Source organism: Bidens hawaiensis, unplaced genomic scaffold, assembly GCF_021521415.1.
Source record: "Bidens hawaiensis isolate Kalapana, Puna unplaced genomic scaffold, B.hawaiensis_p1.1 tig00014618_1, whole genome shotgun sequence".
Classification (NCBI taxonomy): Eukaryota; Viridiplantae; Streptophyta; class Magnoliopsida; order Asterales; family Asteraceae; genus Bidens; species Bidens hawaiensis.
Window position 1 is genome coordinate 385,184 of NW_027492275.1, and position 21,724 is coordinate 406,907.

General features: G+C 39.6%; 1 pseudogene across 1 annotated transcript; it reads left to right on the forward strand.

The window, feature by feature from the left end:
• The first annotated feature begins 16,926 nt into the window (after positions 1-16,926).
• Positions 16,927-18,467, forward strand: LOC143547109 (transcription factor bHLH148 pseudogene; annotated as a pseudogene). Its single transcript, XR_013137720.1, has 3 exons — positions 16,927-17,116; positions 17,474-17,524; positions 17,558-18,467. The product of XR_013137720.1 is annotated as a transcription factor bHLH148 pseudogene (transcript).
• The last annotated feature ends 3,257 nt before the right edge of the window (positions 18,468-21,724 follow it).

Consider the following 21,724-nt stretch of genomic DNA (forward strand, 5'->3'; position numbering starts at 1 on the left):
TAACCCAAATCCGTTTACCCGAAACCCGTTTAACATTCTTGGACCATAATTCTCGTTGTATATTAGGAATTTGAATCAACGATTACATTAGTCATGCTATAATCGACTTAACAAACATCTTTAATTAGGAAATAAGATCAAAAAAATATATGTTCGTCCATATACCGAAACCGCCATCTATGTTTTCTTGAATAACAATTTATACATAATAAAAATACAATTAAACTTACACACGCCTTCATTCGGACATCGCGATATAAACTGCACGAGTAATTGGGTTAATACCTGCTGCAGCCTATCTAATCTCCTCGTTCTGGGCCGTCGGGTTCCGTCTCGTCGTTCGTCATCAATACATCACGTCAATAGGTAATTGATTCATGTTTCCAGGTCGTTTTTCATTGCGTTACATTAACCCTAACATTAATTCATCGATTAACAAGCAGATTAGGCAATTGAAATTATTAGGGTTCATAAGGGTTTTGGGTTGAACGGCCAGTTGGTTATAACTCATCGTTCTCATCTTTTAATCAATTGATCATCTGGCACGACTGGTTTTGGGTGGGTGGTAACATCTGTGAGCCGGCCAGGGCGCAAGTTCGAGCCCCGGCCAGCGCACATATTTTTGTAAATATAGATTTTTGTTATTTAATTCTTAATTAAATTGTGTTAACTAATAGCAATGATACGTAAAGTTTAGTTTTGCAAAAACCGACATGTTTTGCTTGACGTAGCTTGTCTTGAAATAACTTTCTGAATCTTTATATGTATGTATTGTTTTTCTTAAATAAGATGGTATAATATTAATAAATATGTAAGTATACTTATCTAAAATATTACTATTATAAGTATTAGACTTATTTAAACATTATTATTATATATTGTAATTATTTACTAAGTATTTATATATCGTGTTGTATCTATTCAAATATTATATCATAGTTTATATCTAATCGCATTATTTTACTTAAGTTGTCTATTTAATTATATATTGATTTGGATATTATTATTATAAGCATATCTTATATTTTAATTCTTTAAAATTATTTAAGTAATTGATTTTATATTTTATCAACAATAATTAATGATGATTTTATAAATAATAAAAAGTAGTGTTTCTAATAAAATATAATCAATAATATTAATCTTTACAATAATAATTCGTATAGAAAATAAATTGTTCAATCAATAACATTCTAATCCCGAACCTAACTCAAATCCCACCGAAATCTTAATTCATTAATTCGTGTTATACCTTTTGTAGTTAACTCATGTTATATTATGTAAATAGGAATCCTTGTCGGTGTATCCTGAAGGGTTCATCATTCTCACACCATCATTTTTATTTCGTTCATCCGATCAAGTGAGTATCTCACTCCCCCTTTTAACTCATTTTTAACCGTTTTGGGGACATATGCGTTCTATTTATTTTATTACTATATACTACACGACTTGCAACTGTTGTCACTTGTGTTTAACAATTTATACCTTACTTGTTATGTGCTTACATGCTTTATATGCTTTCGCATTCGGAGAGGTCCAACATAATCTCAGTCTAGTATGATCATACGACAGTTGTAGTGGCCAGCGTCCGACACATTGACAATGGTTTCACCGACACCACTTTTTTGGTAACCAATGCCCATTCGCATGGCAGCGGTTTAGCCTTTTCTTTATGGTTTGATTGAATTGTTTATATGCTTGGTTAAATTGCTTATCACTTGACACAGTCTGCTCTCTTATTTATTATTATTATTATATAATTATGGAAATCTGGTGTTTTACTCACTCAACCTCGTGTTGACAAAACTATTTTATTTTCAACGCATACGCAGGTCATCGTATGATGTAGTTGAAGTTAGAAGATTGTTTAAGGACTTATACTAGAAGAAATTTAATGAGAATTAATTTTATGATTTTGAATTGTATTTGTTTTGAGATATTGTAATTAATGATCGTTTATTTGAAATTATTAAATAGATATTGAAACTTATAATCTTGCATGATAGTAACCTTGTGAGCTGTGACAATCAGCTCATGCCCCGGTATTTCCGCCGTAGGTTGGGGTGTGACAGTATATACTATTGATGCAAAGTAAATTAATGTAACATTTGTCAGAAAATAATTACACTATTTTACATTTCAAGTTATATGACCAATTAAATTTAGTAATATCTCAAGTGATCATTAAGTACTTCTGTTCAATTTTATTTATTGTACAATATAAATAGAGAAGCAAAATACATAGTTATAATAGACAAATATATATATATATGAAATAAATGAAAGAAACAAATTTAAATTTTGTTGTTATTTTTCAGATATCTTTAATGAAGAAGCGTGTATCGACTTACTTGTATACGATCAACGTTCCTCGGGTACGAGTGTGCTATATCACCGATGGTTTTCCGAGATACGAGTTCTTCCACCTACAAAACGAACAGCACCGTGAGCTTACCCCTCAGAAAGGGACAGAGGGGTCCTCTTTGGGGTAACCCTCCGGTGTGAGAATCAGGTATTGTAGGAGAAGATAATCAGGATGTAAAAATGAGTAAAGGACTTAGAATATATTTTCTTGTCTGCCTTTGCACTGTTGAGGTGGTGTGGTATTTATAGTATTAGGGTTTCCAATGATTGGGCTCAGACCCAATTAGGGCCTTTTTGGCCTCCTCCTATTGCTTCGCGCCACGTGTACTTAGGACACCTGGTGCTTTTTCATTGATTATTCTCTGACCAAGGTATTTCACCTGACCCATGTGCCATCACGTGGTGGCACATGGGCTTTGCTGAGTTGTCCACCCTTCATTGGCAGCTGTCAACATCAGCACATTCTTTATTCCTTAAAAGATACCTTCTGGAAGGTTGCCTGATGAGTACAATCATGGTTGTCCTTATCCTGATTTGGATTAGACTATTGTCTCATTTGTTGTGTGTCGCTTACGCGCGGCCTTTATGCGCCTATCCCGGGGATGCACAAGGTCTTCTCTTTATTCTCACAGATGTTTCATGCGCTTGCGCGTATGTGATATGCGCCACGCGCAGATGTTTCATGCGCTTGCGCATATGTTTTGGCTTTGTGTCTTCATGACATCCTGATTTCAAGCCTCTTGTCTATATCTTGTGGGTTGACCCGCCCCGCTCGATGTTAAGGCGGGTGCATACCCCTTCAAGCCCCCCCAGTCTAATGTGTGTCTTGTCTCGCGCGAGCGAGGTAAGATAGATATTAGACTTAATAGTTTGCTTTTTCAATAGGGCTTGTTTTTTCTTTTTCTTTTCTTGTATGCGCGTTGCGCGAAATTCCATCCCTTTGGTTAAAACGAATCGTCAATGCACGTGGTTGGTTGGTGTTGACATGCATCAGAGATAGAGACGTTATGTGTCAGACCTTTCGTGTGCTCGAGGTGCTACAGTGGCCTTTCACGTCTCCTCATGCAGTGTCAGGAACACGTGTCGCGCTTATGTTGGCCTACGCCTGCGAGTGGGGGCGCGTGAGCGTAGATCTGATTATTACTTGTTTCTCTTTCTCTCCCCTGGGCCTATAAAACCAAACCTTTTGAACGGTTTTTTCTTCATCTCCACTGTCATTTTCAAAGCTTTTGCCTATCATTTACATTCCGATTAAGAGCTTTCGTCTTCGTCCCTGAATTCCGTGCTTAAAGTAACCATATTGTTCGATTCGCAATTGTATGTCTGATAACCCAGACACCACAATTTCCCCTAGTAAAAGCCGTGTAAAATTAGTGGTTATGTCTACTTTGAAGAAAACCGGCAAGGGCATTCGGGTTGCCGAGGCTTCGTCGGAGGAGGGGGGAAAGAATAAAACGGCGAAAAGATGGGACGAGTTCCCCTGCAAGTTGAGCTTGATAGTCTCATTGCTTCTCAGGGTTTTCTCCCTGAGTATGGTTGTCTGCTCCCGGCAGCCGGGCAGACGGCGGCGGATCCTCCCGCCGGCTATATCTCTTTATATTCTCACTTTTTCACCCGCTGTAATCTTCGTCTTCCGATGACGAGGTTTATAGGTGCGCTCCTCCAATTTTACGGGATTCATATATCTCAAGTCCATCCCTGTGGATTAGTGCGCATGACTCATTTTGAGTTCATGTGCAAAGCTCAGCGCGAGGAGCCCACCCCTCGGTGCTTTCAATTTTTTTATAAGCCGAAAATCCAAGATTCTTGGTTCTCATTCACACCGCGCAGTCAGAAGGTTAAGTGACGCACTGTTACCTTCAAAAGCCTTCATGACTGGGCTGAAAAATTCTTTTATATCAAGGCTGGTGTTATTCCCATTCGTATGACCATGCGCGCGATTACTTCCGCGCCCGCGGATGATGACGTTCTTAAGAATCCATCTGGCGCGTGGGTTAAAAAATTAACTGCTGAACCATCCCCCGCCAAGAATATTTGCGAGGAAGCGTTGGTGGGGGTTGGTATGAGCAAGAGGTGGACTGACAGCGAGACTGAGCCTGTCATCCATGTTGATGGCTCAGGTGGGTTGTTTGTTCATTGCATTAATTTTGCGCGAGTATAATTCGTTTTGCTGATATCACTTGTCTTGTTTTATGCAGAAAGCAAGGAATACATCCACGCCGCCTATGACGAGCATACAGAAGGTGGCTCTCTCGCCCTGAACGCTGGGGAAGTTGCTTTCCCTGATCGCTTCGATGATATGTTCATCCCTGTCGACTTAGAATTTTGCTTTGACAGCGATGCGCCTGGTAAGCCCTTGTATTTGTGTTTAGGCCCTTAGAATACCAAATTTGGTTTTAACATTTCTGTTGCGCGTATTGTAGATGCGCTCGCTAATTATGGGTTGGAGCCTGTGGAAGAGGAAGGGGAGGAGGAAGAAGCTGAAGCGCAAAAACTCAAGCGCAAGGCTAAATGCAAAACTGGCGCAGGGGCCAGTAAAAAACAGAAAAAAGATGATGCCTCTGTTGCCCAGAATCTTCCTCCTACTCAAGTGAAGGGACTTGAGAAAACCAAGGGTTTTACTTCCAAGTTTTCCTCGTCTTCTTTGCCTCAAGGTGTGGGCAATCCTCCAGTCCACACGAGGTATGGTGCTGCCACCTCATCTCTGCACGCGGCAGACAAGGGAAGCGGTGCTGCGCCTGCTGTTTCATCTTCTCCAACAGGTATACTTTGTTTATATTTTGTGGTTTTATGTGCGTGATTCCGATAGAGTTATTAATGAAGCTTTGTTCACTCAAATGTTTGTAGAGCCGGCAACGTTGGTGGCTCAACCTCAGGCGCAGCAAGGTGCCAAGGCTATGCCGAAAATTGTTTTGAAGTCCTCTGTTTTGCCGTCAAAAAGGGGGAAAATGGACTTCATGGCGATGCTTAATTCGCCGACTGCGGTGCGCCAAGGTATTTATTGCGCTTTGATTGTCTGATTTTTTCCTTTAGTTCAAGTCATGAATCATTTCTCTATGTTGGTTTTTTCATAGGAATTATAGCTGGCACACAAGTTGCTGGTGGCACTGCTAGCGCTGGCGCCGTTAGTTCTGCTCCTGCTCCAACAAGTACTGAATCTCCCCTCATTGGGATCACTAAGGAGCAGGAGACTATTTTTCGCGCTGCTCTAACAGCGTCAAGACCTCCCTCACCTCCTCCTGCGCGCAGCCCTCTTTGCGAGACTATTTTTGATTCTTCCAAGTCGCAGGAGAAGAGACCTGTTATAGAGGATGACAAGGAGGTTAATTTTGAAAATTCTGATGGTGGCTGCGTAAGCCCTATAGCGCCACGAGATTTCATGGCGCAGCCTTTTTCTCATGGGGCAGGCAGGAGCTCATCAGCTGGCGCTAATCTTTCTGCCGGTTCTCCTCAGGTATAAGTTTATTTTGCTCCGCTGTGCAGACTTCCAAATTAGTGTTTAGATAACTAAAACGTTTCTTTGCGTTGCTTTGTGTTTGTAGGGAGCCGATCACATATATCGCCCGAGCTGGAGTATCACTGAAGAGAGCTCATTCCAATCCTTGGGCGTATGTGAAGACTTTTGGGCTCACTCTGTTCCTCCAGCTAAAAGGAGGTTTCAAGAGGACCGCGCTCGCGTGGATTTGCTTAATGACCACCTTTCTGCTGGGTCTGCTTTTTTGCTGCCTCCCAAGTGCTTCGCAATGTTTATATAAAGGTACGTGATGCCCTTGTGGAGGCCAAGCAAGAGGCTAAGATTTCTGCTTGGAATCTTTCTGATGCCCGAGAGAAAGCTGAGAAACTCCAAGCAGAACTTAGCGAGAACCGGGCAAGTTCCAACGCTGCTTTTGTGAAGCGCGGGCTTGAGCTGCAAGCTGCACGGGAGAAACTGCAAGTGGCAGAGGCAGATGCGGCCAAGTACGCGCGTCAAGCGCGTGACCTGGAGTTGGCAGTGGAGGCGCGTGACCAAACTATTGCGCAGGTTAATACTGAAAAATCTTTATTGGAGACTGAGGTTGCGCGCCTGAAGAAAGAGCTCGATGCTGCGCGAGCGGAAAAGAATGAAGCCTTGGCGGCAGCAGCGTCTGACAAAGACGAGCTAGAACAAGTCAAGGAAACTGTTAAGTTATAAAACTCTCAAATCCCTGCTCTTGAGACGTCTGTTTCTTCCTTCGCGCAGGACCGTCAATGGCTGATTTCACAGGGTGTGACTCGTTGCGCTTATGCCATGAAATACTCAGACGAGTTTCAGACCCTTGTGATGGACTATAATGCGGCGTCGCGCTTGGTGGGTCGGGCTGAGGGGTGTAAGGATGGTTATGAATATGGCATGCTAAAGAAGAATCCATCCGACTACCCTTATCAGCTCGACGCTGTCTGCGCTGACATGGCTGAGGTGGGGGAGAAGTACTTGAATACTCCAATTCCCATCCTTGAGCAGGTATTTTAACCTTAATGAGTTTACTTGACTTATTTTCATAATCTTTGGTACTTATACTGTTCCTTGTGACTTGCAGATAGCCGCGCTTGCTGAACAGCCCGATCTTGGCGCTTTAAAGAAATTACTTGATGAATGTGAAGGGACTGGTGGCAATGATGATGGCGCGGGCAACGCTACCTCTGCCAGCGGCTCCGGCGTGGCCAAAGGACCTACTCCTGACGCTATCATGACAGAAGACGACTATATTCAAGACGAACAGCTTGATTATGGTAAGTTTGGAGATGACGAGGAGCGGGTTGCGCCAGATGCTGAGGGAGGAAATAATGATGAGGAGGATGAAGAGGCTGATATTAACATAGAGACTTGAAAAGCCCTTCTTGTTTTTTTTTTTTGTGTTTGTAGTTTTTACCTCATCATTTGTAAATTTGTAAACTTCTATGTTTCGGAATGAAATTTTGTTTTTCCCTTATTCGCATCTTGCGCATTCCCAATTCATCTCTTTATATTGCATGTGTGTGCTTGTTGAATATAAGGTATGCTTACACATTGAAACTTGAACAAGGTTGTAAGGAAATTATTTTTGCTTAATCCTTAACAGTTGTCATATTTCAAGTTTTTTTTTTTGCGATATTCTGAATATGCTGACACGTGCCTTGGCATTTCATTATTCCTCTTTTGCGCGACGTTATCGTGAATTTATTATAGGGAATTATGAATGAGTTTTTTAGCCTTTACGTGTCAGTATGTGTTACTCTGCTTATATCCATTATAATCCCATGCGCGGCCCGACCTGAGACCTTAATAACTATGCTTTGGCATGTGCTTTGCCTTAGTTGTGCTTAGGTATTTTTATGGTCCAGCTGCGCAATACGTAGGATGGATGCTATGAGTAATTTGAGCTAAGGCTCATATTATTGGGCTAAGGCCCTGACATTTTAGAGTTAAAACTTGTTAACGCGTCTGAGCTTGAAGCTCGCGCATGTATGTTTTACTTCGTTTTATTTTTAGTTTGATGTCAATACAATGTTGTCATATTGCTCAAAATTAATAAAGGGAAGTGTGAAACATGTATGCAAAAGGTAATAGAACGCATATAGAGCGTATCATTGTTCATAATGGCTTAAAAAGCCTTGATTACAAACTTGACAACTTTTACATGAAACATTTTCTAAGTTGTGCTGCGTTCCATGTGCGCGGGATCTTCTTTCCATTTAAATCTTTTAAAGCGTATGCGCCTTTTCCCAATTCTTCCGAGACTTGATAAGGTCCCTCCCAGTTGGGAGACATCTTTCCCGGGGGTATTGCGCGACTAGCTTCATTGTTCCGAAGAACAAAATCATTCTTCTTGAAGTGGCACTCTTTCACGCGCTGATTGTAGTATTTTTCTAACTTTTTCTTGTATTTGGCTTCACTGATGATAGCCGCCTCTCCGCGTCCCTCAAGCAAATTGAGATCCAACCTCCTTTCTTGCTCGTTATCCGTCTTACTCATCATGAGCACTCTATAGGATGGGCATCCAATCTCTGCTGGAATCATAGCCTCCGTTCCATAGGTTAGGCTGAACGGGGACTCGCCATTGCTGGTTTTGCTTAATGTCCTGTGTGCCCACAGGACATTAGGTAACTCCTCGACCCATGCATGGGACTCTCCCTCCAACCTTTTCTTCAGCCCATTCAGCAAGCTTTGGTTCGCGCGTTCCACTTGACCATTCCCTTGAGGGTGGTATACTGAAGTGAAGACCTGATTGATGTGCAATTCCTTGAACCAACTGGATATCTTCCTGTCAGTGAATTGTTTGCCATTGTCGCTCACGATTTCCACGGGCAGGCCAAAACGGCATACGATGTGGCTCCAAATAAATTGCTTCATTGCCTCGGCTGTAATTTTTGCCAGTGGCTTGGCTTCAACCCATTTTGTGAAATAGTCTACTGCCACTACCAAAAACTTTACTCGCCCTGGCGCTTGTGGTAAGGGACCCACAATATCGATTGCCCACTTGTGGAAAGGCCATGCAGAGGTCACCGGAATCAATTTGTTCTTTGGCCGCATGGTATTTGGCGCATAGCTCTGACACGCTTTGCATTTTTGGATCTCTTTTAACGCGTCCAAGTACATGCCTGGCCAATAGTAACCTGCGTTCATTGCCTTGGCAACCACCATGCGCGGGCCAGCATGTATTCCACAGATTCCTTTGTGTATCTCTCTGATCACATAGCTTGCTTCCTCAGCGTCTAGGCATTTCATGAGTGGTCCAAGATAAGAGCGTCGATATAACGTACCATCGAGCATTTCGTAGTTCTGCGACTTGTGTCTTATCTTCCTCGCCTGTGCGCGATCGTCTGGTACCTTTCCCTCCTTCAAGAATTCCATTATTGGAGTTATCCATGATGAAGGTGTTGTATGAATTACAAGAACAGACTTCGCTCCCACTGACGGGTTGCTCATTACTTCCACCCTGACATCTTTGCCAAAATGATCGAAGCTGGTTGATGCCATCTTGCTTAGCGCGTCGGCAGACTTATTTTCACTGCGTGGAATGTGTATGATTTTGAAAAAGTCAAATTGTTCGGTGAGTTTCTTCGCCTGCTCTAGATACAGAGGCATGGTGTTCTCCTTGGCATCATATAGGCCATTGACTTGTGCTGCTACCAGGTATGAATCTACATGAGCCTCTAGCTTTTTAACTCCGAACTTGTGCGCGATGCGCAAACCAGCCAGCAGGGCTTCATACTCAGCTTCATTGTTGGTGCTCTTGAAATCCAACCTGATTGCGTAAGTATACTCATGATTTTCTAGATCCACCAGTTTGAGGCCTGCGCCGGACCCTTCGTTGTTTGAAGCTCCATCAGTGAATAATCTCCAAACGTTTTCTTCATTATTGGCTTGCGGAGGGTCTACTTCGCGCTGAGCCTCTTCGACTTTTCCTTCAGGGATTTCTGCGATGAAATCAGCTAAGACTTGTCCCTTGATTGCTGGACGAGGCTTATAGGTGATCGTGTGCTCCCCTAATTCCAGCGCCCATTTTGTCAGCCTTCCTGAGAGCGCGGGACGTCGCAAGACTTGCTGGATGTTGTAATCAGTCAGGACTTCAATAGGATGACCATTGAAATATCTGTGAAGCTTGCGCGACGCATGCGTTAGTGATAAAACTAACTTTTCTATGATGGTGTAGCGCGTCTCAGGATCTGTCAGCACCCGACTTACATAATAAATTGGTGTTTGGATTCCCTTGCGATCCACCAATAATACTGCGCCAATGGCGCGCTCTCCTGCTGACAGGTACAACGTTAAAGTTTCACCAGGTAGTGGAGCTGTGAGCGCAGGCAGATTTATCAGGCATTCTTTTATCTCACTGAAAGCTTGCTCGGCCTCAGGCGTCCACTTGAATTGGCTTTTCTTTAAGCAATTTCTCAGTGTGTTAATGAATGGGGTAGATTTGCTTACATGGTTTGCTAGGAACCTGTTAATTGATACCAATCTACCATTTTTTGAACTTCTTTCATGGTGGATGGTGAGGGCATGCCGAGGATAGCCTCCACCTTCTCTGGGTTCACCTTGAAACCATCCTTGGTGACCATTACGCCGAGAAATTTCCCTTCTTCAACACCGAATGTGCATTTGCTAGGGTTGAGCTTCATGTTTACTTCCTTTAGGCGCCGAAGGGTTTCTTCGATGTCTTTGAGCATTTGTTTTTCCTCCCTGCTTTTAATCACCAAATCATCCACGTAGACTTCTAAGTTTTTTCCAATCTGCTCGTTGAAAATTGCATCCATGAGTCTTTGGTAAGTGGCTCCTGCATTCTTCAAACCAAAGGGCATTTTTGTGTAACAGAAAACACCCTTGTCAGTTCTGAAAGCAGTATTGTCTTCATCCTGTGGTGCCATTTGAATTTGGTGATAGCCCTTATAGGCATCCAGGAAACATTTGAGCTTAAATGGCACCACAGAGTCCACCTTCATGTCAATGTTTGGGAGGGGGTAACAATCTTTTGGACACGCCTTGTTGAGGTCCTTGAAATCAATGCACATTCTCCATGACCCATTGCTCTTCTTTACCATCACAGGATTGGCTACCCATGTTTGATATCGTATTGGGCGAATGATATTCGCGCGCAGTAGATCTTCTACTTGCTTATTCATGGCCTTTGTCTTCTCGTCTCCCATGACTCTTTTCTTTTGAGCAATTGGCTCCACGGACTTGAATGTGTTGAGAGAGTGCTGCGCCAGGTCTCGCGGAACCCCAGTCATATCAGAATGTTGCCACGCGAAGACTGACATATACGTTGTGAGCAATCTTTTCATTCTCACTCTTGTGTCATCTGATATCGTAGCTCCGATTGTGATTGTTTGTTCTGGGAATTTTGGGTTGAGAATCCATTCCTCTGGCGCGTTGTTTGCCACTGGAAGCTTCATTCTCCCCTCTCGAGATATACTTATTACTGCGCATAAGTGATCTCGGTACACAAATGTTACTCCTGTTGGTGTTGGGAACAGGAGTAACATAACGAACAGCACCGTTCCTCGGGTATCGACTTACTTGTATATGACCAATTAAATTTAGTAATATCTCAAGTGATCATTAAGTACTTCTGTTCAATTTTATTTATTGTACAATATAAATATATTTTCCATTGAGAAGCAAAATACATAGTTATAATAGACAAATATATATATATGAAATAAATGAAAGAAACAAATTTAAATTTTGTTGTTATTTTTCAGATATCTTTAATAAGTGAAGAAGCGTGTATCGACTTACTTGTATACGATCAACGTTCCTCGGGTACGAGTGTGCTATATCACCGATGGTTTTCCGAGATACGAGTTCTTCCACCTACAAAACGAACAGCACCGTGAGCTTACCCCTCAGAAAGGGACAGAGGGGTCCTCTTTGGGGTAACCCTCCGGTGTGAGAATCAGGTATTGTAGGAGAAGATAATCAGGATGTAAAAATGAGTAAAGGACTTAGAATATATTTTCTTGCCTGCCTTTGCACTGTTGAGGTGGTGTGGTATTTATAGTATTAGGGTTTCCAATGATTGGGCTCAGACCCAATTAGGGCCTTTTTGGCCTCCTCCTATTGCTTCGCGCCACGTGTACTTAGGACACCTGGTGCTTTTTCATTGATTATTCTCTGACCAAGGTATTTCACCTGACCCATGTGCCATCACGTGGTGGCACATGGGCTTTGCTGAGTTGTCCACCCTTCATTGGCAGCTGTCAACATCAGCACATTCTTTATTCCTTAAAAGATACCTTCTGGAAGGTTGCCTGATGAGTACAATCATGGTTGTCCTTATCCTGATTTGGATTAGACTATTGTCTCATTTGTTGTATGTCGCTTACGCGCGGCCTTTATGCGCCTATCCCGGGGATGCGCAAGGTCTTCTCTTTATTCTCACAGATGTTTCATGCGCTTGCGCGTATGTGATATGCGCCACGCGCAGATGTTTCATGCGCTTGCTCATAGGTTTTGGCTTTGTGTCTTCATGACATCTTGATTTCAAGCCTCTTGTCTATATCTTGTGGGTTGACCCACCCCGCTCGATGTTAAGGCGGGTGCATACCCCTTCAATAAGGGGACATAAATCTACTGAAAATCCACATGAATGCAAGGTGTTGTGGTGGGGAATATATAAAATTCCATTGAATTTAAACAAAGCTTTTAATTGAATTGTATGAATTTATGGAATCATAAAAAAATTACTGTTAGTAAACCTCTCAGACCCTCACACTAAGAGTACCCAATTACCCAAGATATTTGATTTACAAGAGCATACTCTCTTGATTCATTTTAGAGTATTCTTATTCATTTAATAGTGAAACTTTTATAAGATGAAGATGATCTTTAAAAGCCACTCACAACTATGGTCACAACTAATTTAATTATGAATAACCCCATTTGACCATACTAGTTTGTTTATTATTGTGAAAACACATCCTAACATGTTTCCTCGGTGTTGGAATAAAGTATTAATATCGATGACAGGGTTAGTCCTAAATATGCACCACCGACGGTCGATTTGGCCCTCCTGCATGATCAAACACACCTTGCATCTGCGGAGGTCGGTATTGCCTTCCTGTCTTGATCAAGCACACCTAACCCGAAGATGCCCAATTTGAGCGTATGGGGTCTCATTTCGAAAAATGATACGACCAAAGATTATAATTGAATTTCTCTTCAGTCGAGAAGGGATCACCTGCGACATACAAAAAAGGATCCAATTACCAAGGCAACAGACTTTAGGGGACGGACTTTAGGAGAAACAGCGACCTATGGAAGGCTGAAGAAAGCCTACAGAAGGCAAAGTCAATTTTTTAAAAGTAAAATATAGATAAGGCCACTACATTTTAGGAGGGAACCAACGTCCCGTTAAGGCAAGCAAACCATCCTCAGAAGGTAGATGATGCCACCCTTTGGCCCTCGAGCCTATAAATACATGACTAGAACCCCAAAGGTATTCATTCCATCCATACTCAGCTTATTATTACAGTACCACTCTTATTTTTCTCTTTAAATAATCTATCACAAGAGAAACCCTCACTGAATTTCATGTCGAATGTCGATCGTTAGATGTCCCCTCATGTGATGAGACTAACATACTTTAGTGGTTGTTTGGTAGCCTCTTAATGGTTTATAGTCTCTTAATGATTAAGAGGTAACACTAAGTCTAAATGATTAATAGGCTACCTTTTAATGGTTATCTATTAACCATTCAAACTTAAGACTTATCTCTTAAAGAGGCTATCAAACAGCCCCAAATCTTTCTTAGCAAATAAAAGGTCCATACTCTCCAAAAGAAGGCCCTATTGAGTACCACATTCTGATTCTCATTTACCTTGTAACAACATACGCCTATAATATAAATATTTGGCTTTTATTCTTCATATCCTAAACATCGAGTAGATATCCATGTTGTGCAATTTCTGCTTTGAATAAGGCTGCAATTTTTGTCTTTAGTTTTTAGGACGATTAGAGCTTGTATCTTTAGTCTGAGCAAAATCACATTATGTGACCATATCTTTGTATGCCCATATATATCTTGAACTCTGCAAAGAAGTTATTAGACAAAGTAAAATTAAATGTTGAATGAGATTTGATACAAAGTTATTACATATATAATAATAGAATAAATGGTAATCATTAGAAAACTACTATGACTACATGTATAAGTGATAATACATAAGAAAACAAAATGTATATGTAAACATTCTCGCGGGGAACAAGAACTTTACATCTATGTTTTATGATAGATTTCCTTTATATTTATTCAAACTATAATAAAATCAACTATCATATGAGCGATAACTGGTGTGTGTGTGTGGTGGTGGGGGTGGGGGGGGGGGGGGGGGGGTTGTCGAATTACAAGAAACGTACAACGTCATATGCAAACTTATGCAAGTGATGGGATCAACATACCAAACTTATGCAAGTGATGGGATCAACATACCATCTAGACCTCCTTTTAGTTTCAGCTATAAACAATGACAAGTCCAAAATCCTGTTTACCTAAATGTCACCATCTTTCACTTTTTAGCATGCTTTGAAAATTATTTTCCTAGCTTATCAACTCACCAAAATATCAAAAATCGAATGGACACCATTTTAAAAACTTGCAAAAACAAACCCACAAGCATCTACGATAGTACCATACTCCCCAAAGTTCATATGAAAGCTAACTATGTACTAACCAATAGTATGAGACCTATTACAATGTTAAGAAAAAACATACATAAAAAAAAGGATTACTCTACAAAATAGTAACCAACTATAAAAGTTGTTTCAATAAGTCACTGATAAAAACTTGTATTCCAATCAGGTCATTGATATTTTATTTTTGTTCTAATTCTAGATATTTTACCTGAATAGCAGGTAATCTAGTTTTTTTTCCAATGTTTTTACTTTGCATAATTACTTTTAAAGGTTGCGAAAATTAGTAAAAATGCGAAATATAATTTTAAAATTTCGAAAATTTGCAAAAAAAAGTTCGGAAAAATTGCAAAAATTGAAGATAAAATGCAAAAATGTTCAATTTTTTTTTGAAATTTGCAATAAATTACAATCCTTTTAGTTATAAAGGTGGCAAATGGGTTGGGTTGGGTCGAAACGGGTCATGGGTCGGAACGGGTTAGGATAGAAACGGGTCACATAAAAAGGGTTGTTTTGGTTCACGTTGGAACGGGTTAAGGTCAACAGATTCGGGTTAGAACGGGTCAAGGTCGGAACGGGTTAGGGTCAACAGGTTCGGGTTAAAACGGGTCAAGGTCGGAACGGGTCAAAACGAGTTTTGGGTCAGTTTTTTTTTTGACCAACGAATCAGCGCGTTTTCAACACGTTACAGCTCGTTTTAACAGCAAAAGCTCATTTAAGCAATTTTTTCAGTTCGTTTCAGCACGTAACAGCTCGTTTAAGCGATTTTTCAAGTCAGTTTCAGTACGTAACAGCTCGTTTAAGCGATTTTTCAGTTCGTTTCAACACCTAACAGCTCGTTTAAGCGATTTTTCAGTTCGTATCAGCGCCTAACAGCTCGTTTAAGCGATTAGGTGAAAAATCGCTTAAACGAGCTGTTAGGTGCTGAAACGAACTGAAAAATCGCTTAAACAAGCTGTTACGTGCTGAAACGAACTGAAAAATCGCTTAAACGAGCTGTTATGTGCTTAAACGAACTGAAAAATCGCTTAAATGAGCTGTTAGGTGCTGAAACGAACTAAAAATTCGCTTAAATGAGCTGTTATGTGCTGAAACGAACTGAAAAATCGCTTAAACGAGCTGTTAGGTGCTGAAACAAACCAAAAAATCACTTAAACGAGCTGTTAAGTGCTTAAAAGAACTAAAAAAATCGCTTAAACGAGCTTTTGCTGTTAACACAAGCTGTAACGTGTTGAAAACGCGCTGATTCGTTGGTCTAAAAAAAACTCCGAAACCCGTTTTGACCCGTTCCGACCTTGACTCGTTCTAACCCGAACCTGTTGACCCTAACCCGTTCCGACCCGAACCAAAACAACCATTTTTATAAGTGACCCGTTTCGACCCAACCAAACCCATTGGCCACCTCTATAACTAAAAGGATTATAATTTATTGCAATTTTCCCAAAAAAAAATTGAACATTTTGCATTTTTTTTCAATTTTTGCAATTTTCCGAATATTTTTGCAAATTTTCGGAATTTTAAAATTATACTTCGCATTTTTACTAATTTTCGCAACCTTTAAAAGTTATTATGCAAAGTAAAAACATTGAAAAATTAAAAAAAAAACTAGATTATCTGCTATTCAGGTAAAATATCTAGGATTGGAACACAAATGAAAGTTCGATGACATAATTGAAACAAAAGTTTTTATCAGTGACCTAAACGGAACAACTTTCAAAGTTAATTAATTTATGGAGTAATCCCATCAAAAAAAAAAGCTATGTATACTTTATGTTTAAATGATAGTACATAAGACAACAAAATTTATCTATAAACACCCTCTTCATGAACAAAACCTTTACATCTAGATTTTACTATAGATTTCAGTTACATGTTTAAACTATAATACAATCAGCTATCATACATTCATACACATAATAACTTAGGGGGGTCACATTACAAGAAGCGGACGATAGAAACTTTTGCAAGTGATAGGATCAACATACCATTTAAACCTCCCTTAGTTTCACCTACAAACAATGACATGACCAAAATCCTATTCATCTAAATGTCACCATCTTTCACACGCTCAACAATTATATTCCTAACTTATCGAATCTCAAAATTCCAACACACTTGAAATCAAGAACTCCACACAATTACAGTCACTAAAACAATATCTTTTCCATTAAACATATCATCATCTGCAATATAAGTTATTTCAATAATTATTATCATTGTATGTATTTGTGTTGTATAATAATAAAGATGTTGGTGGTTTGGGCGGGGCAAGTAACGTAGGAAGAGCACGAGGTTTAGGCGACCTAATGGGTAATGAGGTGGGCCCATGCCACCACTACCAAAATATAAAGAAACAAAAGCTGGGGGCCCCATTCCGTAAAGCAATGAACGTGGGAGGGAGGGCTTCAACTATAATATTTATATTTATATTTATATTTATATTTACAAATTTTGTTTTTAATTTTAAAGACCTGTCCAAGGCGTGCTTCCATGTGATTCCTTCATTTCCTTTATATCCCACCACCCCTTCCTCTCTCTCTCCTCCAATCCAATTAATCATACATTCATACATTATTATTCATAATCCATCCTTTCCAATTCCAATTCCAATTCCGCTCACAGGTAATAATCAATCTGTTCTTTTAATTCTATTTTGATTGTTTTGCTGGTTGATTATTGGTTTGATATTGATTTTGATTGTGAACCGGACACCTTATCACATCTTACGGTGTGATAAGGTATCCAGCACTGTCGTAACACACCTTACACCTGTGGAAGGTGTCTTACTTACGACGTGTTAAGGTGTCATATGACACCAGGAATACCGTCTTGCTCCTTAAAACCGATTAAAACATCATCGGACAGGGATCGTTGAATTTTTCCGATTTCGTTAATATTTGATTCGGATAATATTACGGAATACGAATTTGTTGATACCGAAAACTTTTGTTTCTGACAAGTTCCTTTGAATCTATACAGGAACTTATTATTATTAGCATCGTCGTCGTCGTCGTCATCAGTCATCTAGATTAACAAAATCCGTAATAATCAATTCGATCTGAATAACAAAATCCGTAATAATCAATCCGATCTGAATAACAAATTCCGTAACGGTTTTCTGTTATGGCGGTTACAAATCCGGTAACAAACACCACAGACGGAGCACGTGACATATCAAAACGGCGAAAACGGAAGAAGATTCAAACGCAATCAATCGGTAACAACAATAATAATTCATGCAACGATAATAACAATCCAATTACGCCTTGGAAATCAGAATGTCAACAAAACATCTACAGCTCAAAGCTGTTACAAGCCATCCGTCACGTCCGCCAAACGTCCGGAAATAAGAAACGAGACGTCCGTGAGGCGGCTGACCGGATACTAGCCGTAACAGCCAAAGGGCGCACGCGGTGGAGCCGAGCGATATTAAAGAATAAACTTAAGATTAAGTTATCGAAGAATAACAGAAGACAAAGGGGATTGGTTGCTACTGCAACCGGGAACAGCCGGTTGAAGAAACCGAGAGTGAGTATACTGCGGTTGCAGACGAAGAACTTACCCGCGGTGCAACGAAAGTCTCGTGTGCTTGGTGGGTTAGTACCGGGTTGTCGAAAACAGCCGCTGCCGGTTGTGTTGGAAGAGACTATTGATTATATACCGGCTCTTGAGATGCAGGTTAAAGCCATGGCTGCTCTTGTTGAGCTTCTGTCTGGCGGGTCGACTTCCGGGTCTGGGTCTGGATTGGGTAATTTGGGTCAGCCTCTACCGCGCTCGTGATATTGATACACTCTTTGTGTTTCTATTTTTTTAATTTTTACTGTCTTTGTTACTTTTTTACTGTCTATGTCACTGTTAAAATACATTTTCCCTCTCTCTTTTATTTGTTGTTATTATTATTTTTTGGTTGGAAGTATAGAATTTAGCCATCCAAATCTCATTATTATCAAGGAATTTATATGTTGTTTTGTTATATGATAAGTTTATTATGAACAGAAATAGATAAATATGAGAATCATATAAACACTTGTAGTGTTTGGATCAGATGTAGTAGGTATGTAAAACGTGTGAAGTGAGGGAAAAAAAAGACGTGATGGCACAACTAGTGTAATAGTTACAACGCTGCGCAGATTTAAAACGAGCGTAATAATTATTACACTAATTGTAAACTGTAGCGTGATTATTAGGTAACTGTCATTGTTTTCTCCTCTTCAATTAGTATGCCTTGCATGATTAATTTCACCTGTATTTGTTTCAACTGTAGCGTTTGCATGGTTACTTGTGATTTTCTATTGGTTACCGTACTTTTTTTAATGGCATTTTGGCTCCACGATAAGTCATTAGACCTAACATTCACCAATACCCGAGTTCGAGTCCTAAGACATACTTTCAATCATCCATTATTATGGCGCTCCAGAGTTTCGAACCCATGACCACCACACGGGGAAACCTCTAAGGGAAAACCCCCTGACGACCAACCAAACGCCTGATGGCTATTGGGTATCGTACTATACGCTCGTATTTCATGTTATCTTTGATCAATACTTTTGAAGTTAATGAGGAATATTGGTTAGATGTAGCTATAGTATATTATTGAATGGAAAGAAATTGATGTTGAATTCCAATCATTTAAAAGTTGTTATTATTGAAGGACTGATTATAAACATAGAGATATTAATGGAATTACTGGCAAAACAAAGTTGTTTTGTTTTGTGTTTTGGAAGGTAGTTGGAGTTGCAGATGGTGTTTTTTAGCAAAGAATAGATAGTAAAACATTAATGTATGTTCTGTGAATCCAAGTTTCCATAGTCAGAGATATGGGTAGTGGTATTCATGGGTCTTTATTACCATGTGCCTCTTTTCTCTATCTTTCTTTTCTTTCTATAAATGGTTATAACAATTATACATACACACAAAATTGTTAGTGGAACCACATCGTTGGTTGGAGGTGTAGTTTCTATCTATTTTTCTAATAATATAGACATGTATGCTAATGGTATCAAGGTGTATCTCTTAAATGGTGTTGAGTCTTGCTGTGAACAAATAAGTGTAGATTTAAGGGTAAATGAGTTTGTTATTAAGAAAAATTAGACAAGTATCCATGTATATGCAACAAAAGGTAGAACTATTTCCTAACATTTAGAAGCATATTTGGAAGCAGAAATATGGTTATCATAGCATATAGCAGTTTAGTACATGTGAAAATTTATTGTCACCATCCACTAGCATCTAGGCTATCTGCTCAAGTCTCACGCCTTATCCACCCTTGTTACCAAGTTGGCTAGTTACATCAACACATTGTTGAAGATGGGTTAAACGTGTTAACCCAAGTTTTGAATTTTCTTTATTTTTTACAATATTTTTACTTTAATCTTTGTATTAGTAATCAGTTTGATCGATTAATTTGAGTAAGAAGCATATTGTATTATTTTGTTGTTATTATCATTAATTCCTTTTTACCAAAAAGTTACTTTTATATAAAAATCATTTTAATTTTCATATCATTGAAAGCACTAGTGATATAATCCTACACCATTGTCACCTTAAAGGCTTAAACCATCGTTATCACAAAGGCCCCTCTAACGATAATGAAATAAAGATGGAGCTTTATGCCCCAACTTCCCAATCTCTAAAATGAAATTAATAATTACACATATGTAATTTCGGATTTAGGTTGGTGTGTGTGATTTGAACGTTGTTTAAACTGAATTAGGTTTGGAGATGTGAGTAGTTGCATTACTTTTGTATTTGCAAAAAGATAATGACAACATATCTTAATTTATTTAGAGTGAAAACAAGATAATTTTTTTACAATGCCCCACTTTTAGACATTGTTTTAAGCCTCCAAAGAGGTTGAGCTGTCCACTCAAATCACAGGCAATTTCGCCCTCCACTTCCCATTGTTCACCACCAAAACTCGCCACCATTACTTATCATAAGCTTGCACCTAAATCCCAATGCCCCTAAATCAGAAGAACCAAAAACAAGTCTTTATGCTTTATCCAGGATTTGAAGACATACTTTACACATGAACACATTAAAGGTGACAAGTAGAAGGCAAAGGAAGTGTATATTATGTTAGTGGTTGTTGTATCATGTATGACTGTATGAGGGGTGGGGTAGAAAGAGCTAGGTAGGGGTGTCGATGGCAATTTGGCAATTGCAACATGTGGTAGACGTTTGTAGATATGTTGGAGGGTAATAATTGTGGTGTCAATGACAAATATAACATTGTGTTGAGGGAAGTAGGTGTACTATTATTTTTTTAATATTAGTACTTAGATTAGTTCATCAGTCCCCCCTCGCTGCCCAAGTTGTAATGACTGATGTAGACATCGGAAATAGCCTATCAAGTAGACAATTCTCTTACCCCCCTTGTCTTATTCGATTATTGGGTTATCTACTGTTCGGTTTTTATTCTATTGTCTAAAGAGTGCACTTCATGTACTGCGTAAAAGTTCTTCTCTTACGAGATTTCGAGTTGGATGAACAGATCGAGCAAGTTCGAATTGACGTAACATGAAACCTATTAGTCCGAAAGCGCCGTGGAGAGCAACAAAAGTCCACAGACCGCCTAATTGACACCAACAATGACAACCCATGTATCCACTACTAGGGGTGTTCTTCGGGTTCGTTTTTCGGGTTTCAGGTTTTTCGGGTCGGGTTCTTCGGGTTTCAAAGTTTTAAATCTTGACCCGAAACCCAACCCAAATCTTTCACGGGTTTTTCGGGTAATTCGGGTTCGGGTTTTTTCGGGTTAGGTTAATCGGGTTTCGAGTATCCTAGAAAACAAAACAAAAAACAAAAAAATTTTAAAAACTACAATGCTAAAACTAAAATAACATATTATTGTTTTCTCGTAAGCAAATAATATCAGATAATAAATCAACATAACTAGTTAAAATAATCCAAAAGAAGATTAAAACTAACTCGAACCATAATCGCTTTCTATCGGGCGTGATTTAGTTGTTCGATTACGGTTGCTATTAGTAATAAACGGAAAACTTAAGTTAACAACAAACAATCGATCTATGATAGTTGTAATGACAACAATCGGTTATGACTAGATTTTGATAACCTTAGTGGCTAAGACTAAGCATATTATACCTAAATATATATTTAATTTCAAAACTAAAAGTTTGTTCGGGTTATTCGGGTTGACCCGAAACTTACAAATCAAACCCGAGAACCAACCCGAATTACTTGGGTTCGGGTTAGTCTTTTCTCAGG